Raw genomic sequence first — 13,025 nt, 5'->3', positions numbered from 1 at the left:
ATCGCTCTCTTTCTCTCTCGAGGCAGGGGAGAGACAGGCTTTTTCGGAATCGAATAATAGAGGAAACGGGATGCTTTCTTCGCGGGGGCCAGACCGTGTACGAATATAAAACGATGGGTGAATAGAATCTGCATAAATGCAAATGAAACGCACACGTGTGCTTCGCATGTATTTCCTTCGATGACAGAGGACGCTTGGAATATTTGATTTTTCAAGTTGCATCAGGTTCATCGCATATGCACGGGATATAGAAAATGCAAGCTTCGATGCGCATCTTTAGATCGATGTGAATTTGTTAGGAGAAAAGAGAAAAATATTCTTGTCAGAAGAAAGGAATGTTTAATCCGATTATTCTTTAAAATTGTCACATTTTCTGAGTTATGTCAAGTTATCTTCTCGTGATGTAGACAGAACGTTGTTTATGCGCGAGAGTGTAGCCGATCGAAGCAAAAATTCTTGTCTTTCCTCAACTTTGTGCTTATCTGTTCTCTAAAAGCGTTCGACGACGAAAAGACACGAGAAGATTGTGCAAGAAGCTCGCCGCCGCCCCCGTAATCTAATGGAAAAGTTGATTAAACAGGCGCACGTAAATCGTCGAAAAGTTTCGTCAGAATGTTTGTCCGATTCCGATGGCTAGTGTCCTCGTTTGTTACATTCCTAATTGTCGTGTTTTTATGCGATCGATCCCGATATCGTACGATGATCGTGCGCGATCAGATCGTGTCTACCGATGACACCACACGCTCAGCTTGTCGCGTGTTATCACACCGAGGCGTTTTATTGACTTTTTCTATCGTTTCTATCGCGCTTCTTATCGACGAAAATACCGTTCAACCGGGGGACCTCACTCCAGCCTTTTTACCACTTGGATCATCGGGGTATTCCCGATGACCGAGGTGTGTACAGCATTGTGCGGAAGAAGGAGGAGAGATGAAAGAGGGGAAAAAAAAAGGATGGAAAAGAAGGATAGTAATTTAGGATGACTATAATTGGACAATAAACGTGGTTCTAACGCGACTATGAATAAATAATGAGAACAGAAGCGTTCGCGGAACACACTTATTCGTTCTTTCCACGAATTTAACGATCCAAACTCTCTGTGTTACTACCATCACTGACAGTTTCGGTTTATTGTCCCTCTGTGTGTCTGCTGGTTATTTTTTCCGCCTCCCGGTGTTCCTTAACGATCTCGTATTCTCGCCCAGAGTCACTTTTGTCTTTGTGTCCGGTGTACTTTAACGTAGACACACGTACACACGGCGGACTGTCAGTTGAACAGAGAGTATGCTGCTCCCACGTTTTTCTCTTTCTCTCTCCCTCTCTCTCTCTCTCTCTCTGCGCGTGTGTTCTCTTCCCGAAAGAAAGCTCGCACGCACATGTCCTCCACGTAGCCAGATCCTGGACCCTCGTAAATTTCGTTTCTCTGAACCCGTTCCTTTATACGAGTTACATACACCACACTCGCTCGCGCAGCGTGTATACCACGCGTGCCACCACGTGGCGTTACGTCAAACCAGGCCAGTTTGTTTTTCATTTTACCTCTGCTATTTACACTTTCATCCGTGATCAGTTGGGTTCCCGTGAACAAAGGTCTGCTCTTGGAACTTTGGCTCTCTCTCTCAATCACTCACCCTCTCGCACACTCACTCACTCACCTTCTCTCACACTACACTCACTAATTCTCTTTCTCTCTCAATCACTCACACTCTCCCTGGCTCTCCCTATCTCTCCCTGACTCTCTGGCTCTCCCTGTCTCTCCCTGACTCTCTGGCTCTCCCTGTCTCTCCCTGACTCTCTGGCTCTCCCTATCTCTCCCTGACTCTCTGGCTCTCCCTGTCTCTCCCTGACTCCCTATCTCTCCCTGACTCTCTGGCTCTCCCTGGCTCTCTCCGTCTTTTCTCCGGATGCTCTCGACAAAAGCGTCGTCACGTCGTGCAGAAATAGATGCTGGCTTATATGCTTCGAGGAATCCTTCGTTCGACATGTTGCGCAAGAATCCCCCGGCACTCGGTGGAGTTTTCCGCGATTGTTAAGGGTACCAAGCCGAGAAGATGTTTCTTCTTCTTCTTCTCGTTCCAGTAATTTTCCACGTGTCTCACGAAACTTTCTGGACGCGTTTCGCGTGGATGGTGCAGGTGTAACGTCTATGATGTAATTGTTATTCAGAGGTGGGCAGTGGCAGCAGTAGGCCGATCGAATCCTTGGCAAAGACCCGCGAAACGCCCCGGGACATTATCCTTGAAACTGGCGCGATTATGATCAATCAACGGTGGCTGCCTGTCATTATTGTCTCTGCTTGTCCGCCGACGAGATTATCGATTAGTCAGCGACCCGAACAGCTACTTCTCTATTCGTTTCACGTCGCGAGGCAACGTGACCACAGGTTAGCTAGCTTTTTTTCCGGTATCGAGAGCCAGCGGATGCAACTATTCGCATCGTTTCTTCTACGGCGAGACATACATTGTATCGTGTTGGGCGTTCTTGTTCGATGAACAGGGTTAACTTGCAAACGATAGCTTCCTCGTGCAGATTGGCTCAACGATACATTATTTGAAAGTTGAACATTGTCGAGTGTATGATGTATGCAGCCATGCTTGGTCATCGTGAATCCACCGTTTCGATTAGGTTTGCGGTGGAATAATGACGCATAGGCTAGGTCTGTGAAACTTTGTGTTGCCGAACAATTCCAATGATTTCGAATGCCAATTCTTTATTCGGATAATTCCAAGTGTTTGAATTTCGGATTGTGCCGAATATTTCGGACATGTCCGGTACTCGAATACTCAGATTTTACATTTTGAATATTCGGATTTGTAGGATTCGACTTTCTTCAAGATCCACACAACGAAGGATGTTCATTTCTCAACGAAAATATGGAAAATCCCGTTATCAGGCTCCTAGGTGTGAACCAATTCGAGGAAACAGTCGAGTCGGTAATCGAATTCGGGGAACAGCCTTGGGCGAACGTTGAAATCTGTTGGGAATCGTTATGTACCTATTTGTTCTCGCGACGGAAAGATACGGCGTGTGTTTATGTCAGCGAAGTGAACTACGGCGAGAGGAATAAATGAAACGAAACGTGTAATTACAGACAAACGAATGCACGTCATAAACCGCGACGTGTTGGAAGACAGATCACGAAGCTCGAATGCAAAAATTCTATCGGCGAACGATCGGTATTCAGCGAACGGCCTGTTTATTTGACCGGGGGCATTTAAATGCATCCGAGTACTTCCGAGAAGACACTCCCGGCGATTGAATCTATTCAAGAGCTTGCGGCACACTCGGATTCGATCCCATAAGGCCTGGTTCACACCGAGAACGAATTTTGAACAGTTTCGCTACCATAATGGCGGAAGTTACGCGTCTACCCGTTTCTCCATTCTTATATCTAACCTAATCAACCGGTGGGTATCGTATCTCGAGAAAAAAGGTATCCTCAGATTTAGATGCTTGAAATTTGGACTGGATACTCTCAGAAAGAAAAAATCACCTCTTGGCTGTGCAATTTTTAAAACGTGCGTTATTACACCCGTCTGCTACAGGCGATATATTTAACAAAAGAAATTGTCAAGGTGTTGCGATTGTTAGAAAAGTCCAAAAAGCGAAGGCTTGAGTGGGCCATGTGCAGTCTTCTGCTGCGTTTCCCCCTCCTAGGGATAGTTGTGCCTCAAGGCTAAGAAAGGCCATATTGTCAAGGGGGTCCTCTTGACTAGGTTTTTCAGGAAAGATAGAATTGTATCAGCACTCGTACAGTATAGTTCGAAATACAATCATTCACTCTGTTTAACCGCCCACGTTTATATCTTATTCAACCGCTCACCACCGTTATCCTGACTGATTTTCTCTTACACGATACTGATAGTAACACCGATATCGATACAGTATCAGAGAATCTTCAGTCTCCTGACTAACCACCCAAATATTCCAATTGTCCGAGATTGTTCGAACGATTTATAGGAAAATTATACTTCCATTGTTACAGAAAATCTAGTACCGTGGAATTTGAAAATTTCTGAGAACAGTATAGGAGAATGAATTCGCTCATCGGTTAAGAATGTTCCAACAATCCCGGTATACTCTTTTTTCCCAACCGTAGTGTCGCAAAAACTGCCGGATCAAACTTTATCGAGCGGCTTTTTTTATCGTTCGACCGAGACCCTTCCGTGTATTCAGTTTCCTCGAGCCCGTGACGAAGGCCGCGCTCCGATTTACGTTTCCGTTCGCTCGTAAAACGACTTCCGGTGACACCTGTGCTCCCCCGAGCCAGAGGTTACGAGCCGTGGCGGTTCGAAGTTGCGCGTAAATCGCTCGCACTGTTACTACGTTCCTCCGTTCGAAAAATCGGTCCTGTATCGTCACGCGTAATCGAACCGGCCGAGGAACGCTACGCGTTCGAAAAAAATTTCCTTCCCCTCGTCAGAATAGCTTGACATCGTTATGACTATCAGGACCTTGCAATTTTATCGCTACGTCAGAGCTATCTCGCGAATGCGCGAGTCACGATAGCCCTGGAACTCCTCGTGGAAAGTTTACGCTTCTGCTGGTCTCTCCTAATCTTCCACACCGCGTCAATTAACTATTCGTGGAAGAACGAATCGTGAAATGGAAGTATCGAGTAATAATTCCAACGATATTATTTCTCTTAACACGTTCCGTGCCGCGTGGGTCGCGCACGCCCCACTCTGGTCTTTCCGTTCAGGCCATCTGATATTTCGGCCTTTTCCGACCATAATTTGTTGAAACAAAAATTTTTCCATTGCTCTATAGCATATCTTGAACGTTACTTTTTTCTCGATAACAATGATTTTTGCAATCTTATAAATATTGGAAGACATATAGGGCGAAAAGCAAACCTGTTAGTCTCGACAATGTGGGACGTATACGACCCACGCGGCGTGAACGGAAAGTCACCGAAAATCGGCCAGGCACGGAACGTGTTAATGTTAGAATCGAGTGAAAATGTCACCGGTGAAAAAACATGGAAAATTGGAAGCAGCTGAATTTCGCCGCAACGGCGAAAACACACGTGAAAATGGCACGCAAACACGGGTCCCGTTCTTGGACATCGCAACAGTCGAGAAACGTTCGAAAATATGTTTAGCTGTGGCAGCCAGAAAGAGTGGGCCACGGTATGTGCTCTGGTCCTGGTTTACCAGAGAAGGGGAACGTAAACAGGAAGGAAATTAGAAGGAACCGGGGGTATATACAGGTCTGTACGAGAGTACAGCTCGTTTTTCTTCTTCTTCTTCTCGCTTCTTCTCGACCTTCTCCCAATCTCGTCGTTCTACCCCTTTCTCATTTTGCCGGCTTCAACGGGGCCACCTTAAACACGAATCTCGTGGTTTACTATTGATTTCTTCTCCGGTTGACGCTTTCGCCTTCCACGAGGATTTATCTCGAGAGAAACGTCATAAAGAAACGGGCGAGAGGTGAAACGTTACAGCGAAGAGTTCTTTTTTTTTTATGGTTGAGGCTGTTTGCGTTTTACCCTCTCGCTTTTTCGAGGAGCTCCACGCGAGCAGGGGATATTTGGGACGTTTTTATTGGGCACGTCTGGCACGTTGTTCGCACGGTTTCTTCGGGGAATATGAATTTTCCATCGATGCGATGCTGTCAAATTAAATTTCGCGCCAGATGAACGCACAGGGGGTCTCATCTCGACGATGGAAGTCTCGGAGAATGATCGAGACGCGTGATGAACAGGAGCGGGGGAAGAGAGGTGCGAAAGTTGTTGCTTCGTTTCGGTATTTCTCGTCAATGTGTAATTAAAATTCTGAACTTCCAATTTTCACTTGAAAATGTAGTACAAAAATCTTCGAATACAGTTTAAATTTCAGTCGATTCCTCGCCCCATCGATGTATCTACGATCAAAAGCCTGAATTTCCAATTTCCACCTGAAAATTTCATGCAAAGGTACTCGAATAGAATTCAAATTTCAGTCAATCCCTTCCCCTATCGATACACCTACGATTAAAAACCCAAATTTCCAGTTTCAACCTGAAAATTTTTATTTCATCTCGAGTATCTTCAGTTCTTCATTTCTCATCTTCGACAGTCTCCGTCACGATGCACCCTGATCTGAAAGATAAAAGAAGGGGGTAAGAGACACGTTTTCTCGAAATTCTCCAAAATCGCCCCACCATTGCAGGAGTCTACCTGGAGGAAAAACGAGTCTGCGGGTTGTTTAAAGGGACTAGCCTTGTTCCTGTTGGCGAAGGGTGCTCAGGAACACGTGTTCCACGGAAGAGACGAGGATCGGTGCGTTGTCGGCCGGTGGCTACGGGTACGAATCACTCCTCGCCGTGGTTATACACGTTGCACGCCGCTCGTACGTGTTCGTGAACGCTCGTGAACACGAGTCAAGTACCGAGCAGCAATCTCGGCCTGGCATTGCTTGCGGGAATAGCGAGGTGAGCGGATCAGACTGCTTGGTGCCAGCAGTCATACGGATCCCTCTCTTTCTTCCTCTTTCCTCGTACTCGTACCACTCGCTCCTCTTCCTCTCTCTCTTACACACACCTATACACACGTACACAGAGAGTTTCTCCCTCTTTTTGGTAGCATTCCCTCCTCTCTTCTCTCTCTTCCCCTTCCTCTCTCCGTTGGTTTTCTTCCATCGACTCCCTCCTCACCGGCTGCTTTTCCTTTGTGCATCTATTTCCTTCTCCACAGGCTGCTCCCGGAGGTCAGGCTTAGAGCAGCCAAACTCATGCTTTACGTAATCTTATCTCTGCCGGTGTAATTGCTGCAATCGTTGCATCCAAGGGCGCGAGGTGCTCGAGCACACGTCTGTGCGGATGGAAATGCAACAAGGGCGCTGGTAGGTTTCACAGGAGGAATTGGGGTGGTTTCTCGGTCGGAGGATCTCGTTCGATGCTACGAGTGCGAGAGAGTATTTTCAGAAGGGCGGCGATATCCGGTGTGCTTTCGAGAATCTGCGTTCGGAGAGTATTCTGGGTTGGGTAGTGGTTTGTAGTTGATTTAGAGGAGCGATGGAAAATTTATAGGAATACGGTTCGATTGCAGCAGTTAAATGGGTGCTGAAGAGTTTGAATCTCGACGCTGAAACCTTCTTTTCCCCATCACGACTCGAAAGTGACACGCCAAGTATTCGAATCCCGCGCTAAGGATCTAAAGAAATCGAATCTCAATACTGAAACCAAATTCCTCGTCCCCCGTACATTCGACTGGTGTGCTAAAGATCTAAAGATCCCAGATTCGCATCCCAGAGCTTCCACGATCGGCGACACTTCAGCACCCTAAAGCACTCAAATCCCAACGCTGAATATTCCCCGTCCCCTGCGTTCAACTCTAGCACAAACGAACCAAGTCAAAGAACAAAAAAGAGAAGAAAACGGCACTCGAAAGATCCATAGATCGCGGTTTCCCCGAATGACTTAAAAAACATACCCCTCTCTCAAGCAGAAAGAATAATAATAAGAAGCCTGTCGGCGAGGAAGAGGGAGAGGGTTACGGGTTGCGCCTGGTAACAGAACGAAAGACACCGGCGGCGCGGAGCTAATTTTGCAGCGGCGTGCATATACGCACGGCCCGAGGATACCGGCCCGACCTAAATGCATGTGCATACATCTGCGGTTGCATGTGCAACGTGTACACAATGCGGCGGCACGGGCGTGCATAGCATGAATACAAGAGTAGCCGGCCTGGCGGGACGATCTTGATGTGCCACGCGGGATCAGATGGTCGTAGCTGCTGCCAATGAACGATCGTTCAGAGACAACCCCGGTGCGGTGCGCAAACCCCTCCCTTCTTTTCCATCACGTCATCTCTACCTGATTTACGAGCCGATCGTTTCACTTATCGCCTGGCGATTTCACGTCACTTCCGTTCATTCTTGGCAGATACATCCAGATAACGATTCCATGAATTTTCCTCTCTTCCCCTCTGTTCACTGTCCCGCGAGAGGCTCACACTAGCTGCTACGGGCTTTTCCATGTTTTTCCGCTTTGTTTCTCCGTCAAATTGCCCTCCCGGATCATTTTTTCTACAGGTACGCATACGCATTTACCGGATAAGGGATATACTCTTCGAAAAGAGGTTATTACAGACGGGGATAAGATTAAGCGTAGCTTCGGAGACGAGAGATTCGAGACGGTGTACAGAAACGTCTGTTACCCGTTAATTGAGTCATCTGGACTGTCGTCAACTGGATTCTTTTTAAGCCCTCGCGTCACGCGAAAATAACCACCGCCCACAGAGAGAGTTAGTTCGCGTTTCTTGTCGTTTGAAATATTAAACGGTAGGTTTCGGTGAGGAAATACGGCGTGTGTGCCTGTGTGTGTGCACAGTTGAATACTTCATAAGAGGTGAGAGAAACTTGCGATAGCTTAGTTGGGAAACGAGAGTCGGTCGTCGAGGGAAGAAACGAAGATTTGCAAGGTGAACGAAGGGGAGTTTCCATGAAACACCCAACGAAACACCCCAAGTTGTGTAACTCTCCGGTGGGTCACGTTAGTTTCCTAGAGGAGCATTTTAATCGTTTCTTAGAAAGAAACTTTCGCGATGCTATTTCAGGTGGTCTTTGATCAAACCTTGTGGCTAACATTCTCGAGCACGTTGACGTCAATGCGTCCGCCAAGGTGAACAGAGACTTCCAGTTTCCTGCACACGTTGCTCAACGTGACACAACGAGATTTCGGTTGCAAAAAGTTGCAACTTCTCCCGTACTTATTAGAACACTTCCTCCACAAAGCTACGCTCTTTTTTCCTCGTTTTCTCGCGTGTCTCCGAACGGCGACACTCGCGGCGATCGAGTTATGCAGTCCGGTGACACGTCACCGTATGGAAATATATTTCCGATTCCGGTGGCTGGAATCGTCGGTTGGGGAATTCATTTTTCGTTCGCCGACCTGGACGGAGATTTTTTACGCGCGGTCGTCACAGGTTATGCCAACAGCATAATGGCCAGGCCTCCATTGTTCCATCGCGTCGAATCGATTTTCTCTTCTTACCACCATCTTCCCCCTTTCTCCATTCTTTTCTGTTTCGTTCTATTTTTTTTCTTCTTCGTTTTTCCTTCGTCTGCTTTCAAGCTTGTCTTCCGCATTCTTCCGCCTCCGTATAAACGATGAATTTCATTCGGGTCAATAACCGATCGTTCTCCCTCTAGAAAACGAATATCGAGAGTATCCCTTCGCCCCCTCCTCGATCACACTCGAGGAACCGTCACGTTTATAAAAGTTGACAGAACGTTTACGTAAAATCCGTGTCGCCCCGGCTGAGCAACGATCGGCGAGATGCATGGAAGCTTGGCACCGAACGGCAAACAACAGATGGTAGTCAGCAAGTGTTTTCGGCACATTCTTGCTCGAATTCCTGAACGCGCGGCATTATAAATACACCGTCGGGGCTTTTTAAAAGTGACAGATACCGCCTGCGAATTTACCGGCCTATTTAGCGCCGATAAAAATCGCCCGGGTGATCGAAATAAAGGAAGTGTCGCAACTCACGAAAACGGACGGTCTTTTCTTTATTCTCTCGCGTGTAAATAGGTTAATCCTTCGACAGTAGCGTCAACAGCAACAATATCGGCAGTTGTTACAAATTTTTATCTCTTCTCTCGTCTTTCTCAATTTGATTTCATCGTTAGGCCGCGTTCTAAGCTCTCGCTGTAACTCTCTCGCCGAATCTTCTAAATTAAACCGAATCCGTTAAAGAGGGGCTTTTAAACGAGGAGAGAGATGAAACTCGCGTAAAATTTCCCTCGTTCCTCTAGTTTTGTTTTCGCGTGTCAATCGCGAGGACGATTAATCAGCCGGCGGTTGATTATTTCTTATTTTTCTCCGCTTTGCCGTGTGAAGCCGGGACCGACCACCAGATTCGTCCACTGTACATCGTTTCTCTGAACGAAGAAAAAAATACGAGAGTTGTCTCGTCCTCTTCCTATTTTTACGTCGCGCGTTGGCGGAAGAAACAAGGTTTTAAGTGAAATATAAATAAAAAAGGAGGATCGTTTGCAGTGAATCGTCCGGATATTCGGTGTAACCTTGTCGCTGCTATCGCTCGAGCATGTGAGGTATGACTAATTAAACGGAGACGATGTAAAAAAAATATTGTCCCTTCTTTCTCGATTCACGTGGCTCTCTGTTCTCGAATGATCTACGGCCAGCCCAGTGGAAAAGTTCCGTGGCAGGTAATCGACTCCGTGAATCGCGCCTCTATTTTCGTACCGCGCTTCCTTTAAATAATTCATCGCCCCTGGAATTGCCTTGTTTACCAAATCTCTCCCCTTCCACGGCCCGTTTCGATTCTTTTCTTCTCTCTCTTCCTTTTTTCCCTCCTTCTAATTTTTGTTCTTCTCTCGATCCGAAGGAACACGTTCGATCTTTACGGTGCAAGCGAGCGTTCGTATTCACCACCGCAGGAATATTATTCTTAATCACCGATGAGGACGAAAAAGAACTTCCTTTCTTTTTCGGATAATTCGTATTGACAGACGTCGGTCGCAAGGATCTTCAGAGGAAGATGTTGAATGCCGCAGATTAATTTTATTCTCTAGACTGACAGAAACAGTATGGATCCGACCCTACTTGGCTGACCGTGTGCACACAAGTTTGTGCACTTAGTGCAACATTTAACGGAACACTCTGGCCTAAATCCGAGAATTTAATTAAGGGGAAACGAAACGCTCGTGCCAAATTTTCTCACACTTTAAATCCCCCCCTCGATTTTACGCTCCACTTATATAAATACCGTATCAACGAACATCTTCATTTACTAAACTGAGAAATTTCACTTTTACCACCTGCGCAGTGTCGTGGGTGAACGTTACCTGTGCAACAACACACCGCGCGTTAATTAACGGTCCACCTGACGAGGAAGGCGTGTCCGACGAGCATAATGCCTCGATGTTACGTCGTAAGGTTTAATTGCATGTACTGTACGTGGCTCGAAAATGATTGAATTACACGAGCAAGGTGCTCGAAGCGTAACGGAGGGTGGCGATATATTTCTTTTTTTTCTTGCGTCAACGAAAGGTAGTTCAGTTCGTGGAGCATTGGAGAACACAGTTGCGTGAAAACGCGAAAGACGTGATGCATAGGGAAACGCGCCTTGTCTGCGCGTTATCGCTTATCGAACGTGTCACTTCCCTCCGCCTCTTGTTTCTCGGTTGTTGCGCGACTCGCGGAAAGGGTTTCGTCAGGGAAAGTGAGAAATGTAACGGTGTCTGGCGTTGCATCACTATTGTCCGGCGAAATGATAAAGTGACGAGTCATTTCTGTGTGGGGTTTTATCTTGGCCTTGAGGAACGTCGATACTCCGGAAGTTCGGGAGTCTCCTTTTAGCTCTTCCTGTGGAACGTCGTACGGTCGTTTCCGTGAAATCTTAATCGCTCTTCCCTTACGCAACAGCTTCAGTTTTCGACGTAATCGTATTGAAATTTCTTTTATGAAAAGTGTCGCAAGCGGAAAATTTGCAATTTTTAATTTCGTTGCTTGGAATATTTTTTAGTAGATTGAATGAATTTTGACCGACGTATGTTCCGTAATTTTCTGTTACGCAGCAACTGTTTCTCACAAAAAGTTGAACGAGAACCTTTCCCTCTATTTAGCGTTATTAGCAAGAACGCGTTTCGATCAGATTTCAGCAATAATTCGTGACTCTGAAAATGTTAGGAAACGTCGGAAGACATTGCTCAGCGAATTTCTTCGAACGATATAAAAAATAAAGTTTCGTTTAAAATAACGAAGCACGACAAATACCGTCGAACATGTATATACATGTAAATCGTGAAATAAAATTACGATAAGTCCATCACTCGGCGATGTATTTACGTATATGTACATACACTACCGGCCAAATATTTGGAATCGCTATGCATTGCAAGTTGCACCAAATTTTGAAAAAAAAGTTAGCATTTATAAAAATTTCTTTTCATTCGAATCAATTGAGACGAGGTAAAGTGTTATTGACCTCCGCAACGTCAATTTCAAATGGACAGAGAATTAGTAGCGGATGCAATATTGATGTAAATTGTGTATATCGGAGCATAAACGCACACCCACGTATTTTCCCAGTTCTCCAAGTTTCTCGAAGAAACATCGGCTACCTGTACTCCTAGCACCACAGCGAGGGTGTAGAGGGTCCGTCCTTAAGGAAGCGCCTATCGTTCCGTGTTCTGCGCACAAAAGGTTTGTGGAATTTTCCAAGACGGTTGCTGGAGTAGAAATTAACCTGGATAGTCGATCCGTAGAGGATGCGAGCACGTTTTCCTGCTCGCGACGTGACGACCTGCTCTCCTCCTTGAACATTTTCGATTTTTCTTCGTTTCTCGTCGTCGACGAAAGAACGCCTCGAGTAAAAGAGAGAAGCTCTCCTACTCTTTAGATATCGTCGCGATTGCGACGCCTCTAATTTTAATTATCCACTCTTTACACCGACTCCTCCCACTTTTCTCCACGCACTTTTGTTCTCGCGAAACGACGGATCCGTAATTACGATCATTCCGTTCCGCCGTTTTATTCGGCGTCCTCTAATTTGCATGAATTTTCGTAAAGCGAGCGTTGGAGAGAGGAGCGTTATGGTGTTCTTAAATCAGCCTTGGACGCTTCGAGAAAGGTCCTCGAGCAGCAGGTACATGGGAAACCCTTGGAGAAAAGCTTCCTTCCATTACAGAGCCTCCCTTTTTTATTCTACTCTCTCTTTCGACTACTCGCTTGGAAGAAATCTTGATGACGATTCGGTTGGGAGGATTCGCGATGGAAAATTGCAGTGATTTTGCGCGACTGCTTTGGAGAACGACTGGTTTCAAGTGTTCAGAATTTTCCATGTTGACGTGTAACGTTATTAGATGTAAAATGGAATTTAAGGGGGATCTGAGGAAACACTTTAAATTTGATATTCTCCAGAGGCCCTCTATGAAAGTTCAACAACCGATTCTAAAGTGCATCTCTTCAAGTTGAAGGTCGAACTTTGAGCTGCTCTCTGTGACGGTGTGTCGAGATACGTGTAGAAAGTAACGATAAAACAGCGAAACATAAAGAAGAAACGATTGATAACA

This window comes from Habropoda laboriosa, unplaced genomic scaffold, assembly GCF_001263275.1.
Source record: "Habropoda laboriosa isolate 0110345459 unplaced genomic scaffold, ASM126327v1 scaffold5, whole genome shotgun sequence".
Classification (NCBI taxonomy): domain Eukaryota; kingdom Metazoa; phylum Arthropoda; class Insecta; order Hymenoptera; family Apidae; genus Habropoda; species Habropoda laboriosa.
This window is presented reverse-complemented; position numbering follows the sequence as displayed.